The sequence below is a fragment of the Magnolia sinica genome, chromosome 12 (genome assembly GCF_029962835.1).
Source record: "Magnolia sinica isolate HGM2019 chromosome 12, MsV1, whole genome shotgun sequence".
NCBI lineage: Eukaryota > Viridiplantae > Streptophyta > Magnoliopsida > Magnoliales > Magnoliaceae > Magnolia > Magnolia sinica.
Window position 1 is genome coordinate 52,367,703 of NC_080584.1, and position 8,839 is coordinate 52,376,541.

Genomic DNA, 8,839 nt, shown 5'->3' on the forward strand with positions numbered 1-8,839 from the left:
GCAGTGCTTGAACTTCTCTGTGGTCATCGGCTTTGTCAACATATCTGCATTATTCTTGTCCGTATGAATTTTTTGAAACAGAATCTCCCCTGAAGCAATGAGCTCTTATATCTTGTGGAACCTTATGTTGATATCCTTAGTTCGTGTGTGATACACACCTTATTCATCGCTAGATGGATAGTACTTTGACTATTACAATGCAACTGAATCGCCTCATCCTTCAAGCCGAGTTCACCTATCAAACCGCTTCGGTTGTAGACAACACTATCGTAGACTATAATGTAGATCTCCAACATACCAGTCCACCTGCTGATGTAAAAACATATCCTGTAGTGGACCTTCTGTTGTCTAGATCACCTGCCACGTAGCATACAACTCTATCTGAAGCTCTATGTCCACCAAACATGATTCAAGTATCCATTGTGCCCATGAGATTCCTGAGAATCCACTTAACAACATTTCAAAGCTCCTTCCATGGATTCGCCATGTACGTGCTAACCACACTAACTACCTGTGAGATGTATGGCCTCGTGCAAACCATTGCATACATCAGACTCCCCACTACACTAGCATACAACACACGTGACATTTTTAAAATTTCTTCTTTTATACTTGGACATGATCTGGCTAACTTAAAGTGACCTGCTATAAGTGTGCTGACTGGCTTGGCATTTTCTATGTGGAACATCTCTAGCACCTTTTGCACATAACCCTTTTAAAAAAGCCACAGTTTTTTAGACTATTTGTCTCTGCTTATCTCCATGCCTCAGATCTTCTTTGCGGTGCCCAGATCGTTCATGTCAAACTCGTTGCTTAACAAAGACTTAAGCGAGTGTATCTCTGTCTTGTCTTTGCAGCAATCAGTATATCATCTACATAAAGCATCAATAGAATGTAGGACCAGTCCTTAAGTATCCTGTAGTATACGCATCAATCATACTTGCACCTATTATACCCAATCTCCACCATGTAGGAATCGAACCGCTTGCACCACTGCCTCGAAGACTGCTTAAGCCCATACAACTTCTTCAACCTACACACGTGCCTTTCCTTACCAATCTCCTCGAAACCTTCAAGCTGCTGCATGTAAATGACTTCCTTCAAGTTCCCATGAAGGAATGTCGTCTTCACATCGAGCTACTCCAATTTCAAATTACATTCCACTACTATCGCCAGTAGCACTCTGATTGAGGTATGTTTCACGACCGGAGAAAAAATTTCATTATAATCTAGTCATTCCCTCTGCGAATACTCATTCACTACGAGCCTTGCCTTGTACTTTTCACCCTCATTTTCTGTTAATGCTTATTTCTTCTTGTAGACCCATTTGCATCCTATAGCTCACTAACCCTTAGGAAGTTCCACCAACTCCTATGTCTGATTCATGTGGTGCAGTTCCATCTTATTTGCCATTGTTGATAACCACTTGTTGTCATCCTCTTCAGATTTTGCTTCTTGAAAGGTGGATGGACCTTCACTCCCTGTGAACAATATAAAACACACCATGTCCTCGAACCCATACTAAACTGGGGCTCTAATTGTTCTTTTCTCCTTATTCCTGGCTATACTTTCCTGAGTATCCTGCTGATTATTTTGCTCAATGTCTTGCTCCTGCTGATTTTCACATTCAGTAACCAGCTCAACTGACTCCACCTACACCGACAATCTCTCAGTCTCACCATGATTTTTTGACTTCTCTACTGCAGCTTTCTTGTTAGTTTTCAGCATTGACCCATCATCGAAGACAACATCTATGTTAATAACCATCTTCTAAGCAACTGGAGTTCAAAGCTTAAAGCCCTTAGACACATTTCTCATACCCGACAAAGATGCACTTCCTAGACTTTAGATATAATTTTGACCTATGTTCACTCTACACGTGAACATAAGCTAGACACTTGAAAATTCTCAGTCCTAAGTAATCGACATCATTGCCTATCTAGACTTCCTCTTCAATCTTGGAGTCTAGCATTGTAGATGGTGAGTGATTTACTATGTAGCATGCCACATTCACCGCTTCAGCCCGAAAGCTTTTAGGCAGCCCTACATGCAACCGCATATTTCTCGCCATTTCCAACAGAGTTCTATTCTTCTCTGTCACCTCATTCTGTTGTGAGGTCCCTGGAGTTGAGAAGTGTCTTGTCATGCTTTAATCCTTGCATAATTCCATGAATTTCGCCTTTCTGTACTCCGTACCATTGTCTGACCTGAGACACTTAACATGTTTCCCAGTTTGCTTCTCTACTTCTGACTTCCATTGCTTGAACCTAGAAAACACTTTGGACTTGTGCTTCATGAAGTAGACCTAAATATTCCTTGAGTAGTCATCTATGAAGGTCGTGAAGTATCTTGTCCCTTAAACAATATTGTCACTGGCTCCTATACATCGAAATGAATACAGTCGAGCACCCTGCTACTAACATGTGTAACAATCTTGAACCTTACAATGTACTGCTTGCCTTGAATGCAATGCTCACGGAAATTCACCTCACATGCCTCAACTCCCTTCAACACTTTTCATTTGTGAAGTTTCATCATGCCCCTCTCGCTCATATGCCCTAACCGCATATGTCATAGATTTGTATCATTTGTGCCGGATTCTGCGTGTAAGGTGGTAGCCGCATCACCCATAACAATGCTATCGACCAACTTGTATAGATTCCTAACCTTATGTTACTTCATCAACACAATTGCACATTTGGTGATCTTTAATACATTGCCGGATGCGATGAATGTGTAAAGGTTCATATCTAAAAACCCCAAGGATATTAAGTTTTTCTTTAGCTTTGGGACATGCCCGATATCCCCAAGAGTCAAACATCCTTACCTTGATGGTCCATATTCCAATGGCTTTGGATAATGCATCATTCTCCGTTAGAACACTTTCACCATCATAGAACTTATAGGAATCGAACCAAGTCCTATCCGGGCACATGTGATACGAACATCCCGAGTTTATAATCCAAGTGTCTAAGAGACGACTAATACCTAAAGAGACCGAGAGGTCTCATTCTGAGTTCTCTTCTACTAAACTCAATGATTCACTTGTGTTCCATTTTCCATGCCATCCTTTTGTTTTTAACAGTCTCTCTCGAAGTGCCCATTAATGCCGCAATAGAAGCATATGTCATTTGCCTTCGACTTCGATTTCGATATGGACTTTTTCTTGTCAGACTGAGATCGCACCACGGATCGCCCACGTCCTTGACTCCCTTTCGTGACTAGCCCTTCCGCCTGAGAGTCCCCATCACTCGACTTCTTCCTCATCTCGTTGAAAACGACTGTTGTAGTGATTTCTTCATGCTTCACTGTATCCTTCCCGTACGACCGAGTAGTGACGAGATAGTCGTATAACAAGGGAAGCGATGCTAAAAGTAGCACCATTTTATCTTCTTCTTTAACTGTCTCTCCAAACCTTACCAATTCACTACATAGCTTTGTAAACAAGTTCACGTGCTCCAGGAGATCCGATCCTTCCTTCAATTTCAGCCTGAAAAGTTGTTTCTTCATAAACAACTTATTTGTGAGGGACTTTAACATTATAGGTCTTCTAACTTCTTCCACATCTTTAAGGGAAATTTCTCATCTAAGACGTTAATAGACACAAACGGATGGTGCTCATAGCTTCCTCATTGAGATCGCTCCAGTCATCATTTGACATCTTCTCTAGTTTTGTTTCCAACAATATCTTGCTCAACCCTTGTGAAACTAGAATGTCATTGACCTTTCACTACCTTAAGCTGAAATTGTTCTTCCCATCAAACTTATATATGTCAAATTTTGATCCTGACATCTTTGCTCAAACTCGATCGTCCAAATTGACTCTCTAATACTACTTTTTGTGAGTAAACCTACTCTATATCACACCACAATGATGTAAACACAAGTCAACAACAAATTCGGATCAAACCCTAAGTGTTAGAAATTTGGATCTAACACCACTGCCGCTTTGCTGAAGCATGATAAATGAAGATAAAATAATATAATAATGCATGATAACCAAATTAAAAGCAAACATTTCACAAACACAAAATATTTTATTTGAAAAACCCTTGCGGAAAAATACCACTGCACAAAGCGACAAAGATCCACTATAATTAAAACCCTAGATTTGTATAGATTCACCTTCTTCAATTACAGATGTACTCGATCTCCCCTTGCGATGCGCACCTCTAAGAAACCCTTAAATCTCTTGAGAAATGATTTCCAAGCGCTTTATAAGTGTAGTAAATCCTCTCCCTTGGCAAACCCTAGCCTCTTGAAAAAAATCAATCATATATCGTATAGGCCTAATGAAAAACCGGGCTTAAATATCATGTTTCACGCAAAATTGTGAAATTCGATGGTCACACCACAGTTGACCAACGGTCGATTGTGAACATCTCATTGAGTCACGGTCGACCGTGGAATTTCAGGTTCAACTGTGAACATCACAATGAGTAACAGTCAATCGTGAATTTTCATGGTCAACCATGCCCTGCATCATGGAAGGCATCAGCACAACAATATTCATTTGAACTTGGACCCTAAATGAAATTTCCTTTTGTGTTTGAGCACATTCCATTGAAAATGCCTTGCACCATTCATTGGGGAACAGTATCAGGCCATTTCCGAAAAAATGCATTTTTGGTTTGAGTTCCATGAAAGAGTTAAAGAGGGTTCCTAGAATACATCCAGATGTAATGACTATTCAGGGATCAGAAGAGGTTAATCTCATTATTCCTAGAGGAGTACTCTATTATTCGGATGGTGAGGCCCGTCTTGTAAACGGTTTGGAGGTGACACCTGGGGATGTATTCTACCTAACTTCCAGAGAGGCAGAAGCCAACTCATGCACCAGGCATCTTATGTACAGATACCACGTTTAAACAAATGTCCCGCTTAAAATTCTGGGGTTGGAATGCGTACACGGTCAAACACATGGGCAGAAGAAAATCTATTATATGAGAGAGCCATCAAATCCTTGGATAGTTCTTGGCCTGATCGTGGCTAGTTGGACTGGTGTAATGTGGATTGTCTGCATTTTTCCTTTCGGTGCCTGCTCACAATCGCTAGTTTTCAAGAAAAATATCTTCACATTTCATATATGTGAAAGCATGTTTCTTAACCTTAGCAGGGGTAAAAAGACCTATTTGCTCTTTTATTTGTAAGTTCTGAATCTGCAGAATTGCCAAAAGGACCTTGCTGTGCATTGGATAGGGAGATTTGAAGAAGGAGATGGCTTACCTTGCCATGAATCCATTGCTGCAAATTAAGATAGAGAGGTCTTCCTTTCCTTTACACCCTTTAGAGAAGACGAGATGGGGCTAAAGCTTCTGTCAATGGTGTTGGATTGGGGATCCAACACTGTTTCATACACGTGAAGGTAGAGGAGTTTGAAACCCATCAAAACTCCTCTTCCTGAAAGGCTTCACACAAAGGAATTCCAGTTCCTCTAAGACATTGTGCACATATCACAATAGTAGCACACCGCCCTTCACACGAATTTCTGGATGTATCACAACTTAGTGGGGTGCACTGGTGCACCCGATCACATTATCCAACCATCCGGATAATCTAGACCGTTGATTAATACGGCCCAACTTACAGAATTCTTACATTATCTAGAATGGAAAACGAAACCGTGAAGACCCATTATATAAAATAAAAAATTAATATCTTATCTAAGTCAGCTCAGTTTAGGACCTTTGTACACAGATAGATTAATCTGATACTTGGGCCAGTGCATCGATACACTGGTGCCATATTGATGGATGGATTAGATCTTGAACTTGCCATGCTGGCACATGTGTGGCATGTACATGAGCATTATTGTATAAAATTTATAAGAGTTAGGGTACTCACTCTGCGTGTGAAGCTTGATATGCAGACACTCAGAAATGTTACCATTGAGCAACCCTCTGTACTTACTGGTTCAACAATGGTAACTTCTGATTCGTGGATGCTTGTTTGTGGAAATACAACCATTAGATATTTTTCATTTTTAAACATTCAATAAACATCTACCATTTTGTTTGTGAAAATACAGACATTAGATGTTTTTCATTTTTAATCATTCAATAAACACCTACCATTCTGACATAAATGATAATGGAATAAACTTATTTTTTGGTTCATAATACATCTACACATGGTACCACAATTTGGTGACCACGTGTGCTATTTTTGTGTTTTTTATAATAAAAATAAATTTCGAAAATAAAAGTAATTTTTAGTAAATAAATAAATATATTAATTATTTAAACTTTCCTTAAATAGTGTGTATAGCCAGTCGATGAGAGAATGAGTTTTTGCTTATGCAACCAGGGTTCAAATCTCCTCGAGAGTAACTGTGACATGGTTGTACGTGTGGCACCTATGCCACGTGTTGCTCACGTGGAAACAATTTATATTGTTGGATGACTTTTTTCGTCTAAAAGGAACAATCTCCTGAATGTGCAAATCGGTGTTGTTAGAGTATCGGTGTCAAAACTAGAGATCTGTTCAACACTTAAATGTGCAAATTTTCATCTTCTAGATTGTTATTTTCCAACAATTTCTAAGTAATTTCTTAGTGCCTGCATACTATCATGTTGCTAGAGTATTAAAGCTTTTCTCAATTTAAAAAAGACTCCATTGCAAAGTTAATAACACCACTGCACACAGCTACACATGCTAATATGCTACGAAAGAGATGATCCTACCCGTGAATTGGCAGGAATTCACTTTTTACGTGATTAGATAAGAAGATCAGGCCCGCCCTCCCTCTCCCCAAAGGGAGCCACTAAAACATCTAAGTATGAATAGTTGGCAAGTTCTGTAAACCTATTCATATTTGTAAGTGGTGGATTGCTGAGAGCTTCGTGGACTGTTTGTGCACTAAGGCATTGACACTAGTGCAGACCATCCACGCACAACTCAGATGTCCAATGCACACACCTTTTTGTAAAAGGTTACTTTATGTAGTAGAATCACCCAAGGAGATGGAGGGGCTAGTATAGGCTCACAAATCTTTCTGCTCACCAGCTACATTGTATCATAGGCCTTACCATGGATAGCGAAAATTATGACATGTTAAAGTCTTGAAGATAATGATTTTTTGGCATTACTCCTAGATATATATGCACGGTTGATCAATACAAATAACTATGCCCGAAATTCATGGTTGGATCCATGAAATGGATGGTCTGAAGTCCACATCCACGGCAGACCTAATGATGGATAACCTCATCCATCCACCCTTTTCTCTGTGTACAATGGACAATGTAAAGTAATTATATGGTCCCTAGGAGACCATATCTGGCTAGCAGGCGGGTTGTGTACGTCATCAGGTGATCCGTCACTAGGACCACCGTGGATGATTGGAACATTATATAGTGATCCAAACAGTAGATTATTGGCACTACTATGAATGTGTGATGCCCTAACTGAAGACAAATCCGTTTATAAAACATGAGCCTATAGAAAAAGAGGCCCACTCATATACACGCCACACATGTACCAGCATGGCATGATAGGTCCAAGGTCTATTCTATCCATCAGAATTGTACTTGTATATTGATGCCCTCGCCTAAGAATAAAGTTGATCTACACATCAAATACTAACAACTTGCAAAACAAATGTACGCCTTTGAATCCATTTGCATGTTTTTATTATTGTAGCCCACATGATTAAACTAAATTTCTTTTTTAAAAAACATGTACAAGTTTGACTAACCTGATGGATGGGTTAAAAACTGTGCTAGCACGTGTGTGTATACAAGTTTTATTGCACATGCATGCATAGCTTTTAATCCCTTCATATTTACGACGACGTTTACGACAGATCTGGATCATCGCAAACGAGGCTTGGTTATGTCAACTCATTTTGTCAGTGGAATTTGTTAGGGACCTCTTCACTAATGCAAGAAATGTCGCCAAATAATTTTTGGCAGTCCTAGGTGACATTTTGCAATGGGGAACCGTCATAAAGTAATGAATTAGCGACGGACATGGTCTGTTGCTATTTTGCGACGGACCATATCCGTCGCATAGTTATGAATTTGAGAGGACCATTGCAAGAGTCCACATCCCATGAAAAAATGCCAACCCCCGATTTCATTTTATTCTTTAATCAAAAAAATGCCCAACCTCTTCCTCTTCCTCTCTTGCTCTCTCTCTCCCTCTCCTCTACTAACATGTCCATCCCTCTCCCTCTCTAATTTCTCATTGACTGATTGGTAGATCCAACGATTATGAAGCTCCTGATATCTCCAAAGATATTCAAAAGGCATCTGATTTCCTATTTAGATCTCATAAGGATGCATTGTTGTATAAATCACTAAACCCTAATTTTCTCTTTTCTAATGTGTGAAAAACATAGCAACTTTCATGAATCTTTGTAATTTTTGGTAGAGGATTGATTGGAAAGGGAGATGTGTTTTAATGTCATTCAAAAGCATTGTTCAACAGTTGAGAGAGATGAGAGATTGGATTAGGAGGATGTCAAGGCTTGGGTTAAAAGGGAAGTCGTCGTATAATCGAGCTCGGTTGCTAAATGTGGCCACTGACAGGGCTGGCTTCATTGCTAGACCATTCAGTAGAGCCGTTGGGTGAATCTGATAGCAGAATGGATCCTCAGTGTGATCCGAAGAATGTGGGAGGCTCACCTCCATTTCCCTATAGCAGGTTCTTTTAAAATCTTAAATCGTAAATCCATGATGTGAAATGGGTTTTGTGATATGGGATTTTTTTACACCTACATATCAGATGTTTGATTAAATTCTTTTAATAATCTAGTATTTATTAATTTCTATGGTTTGTTAATTCCACATGACAGAGCAAGCGACGGTCCAAGTCCATCGCTAATTGCAATTCGTGA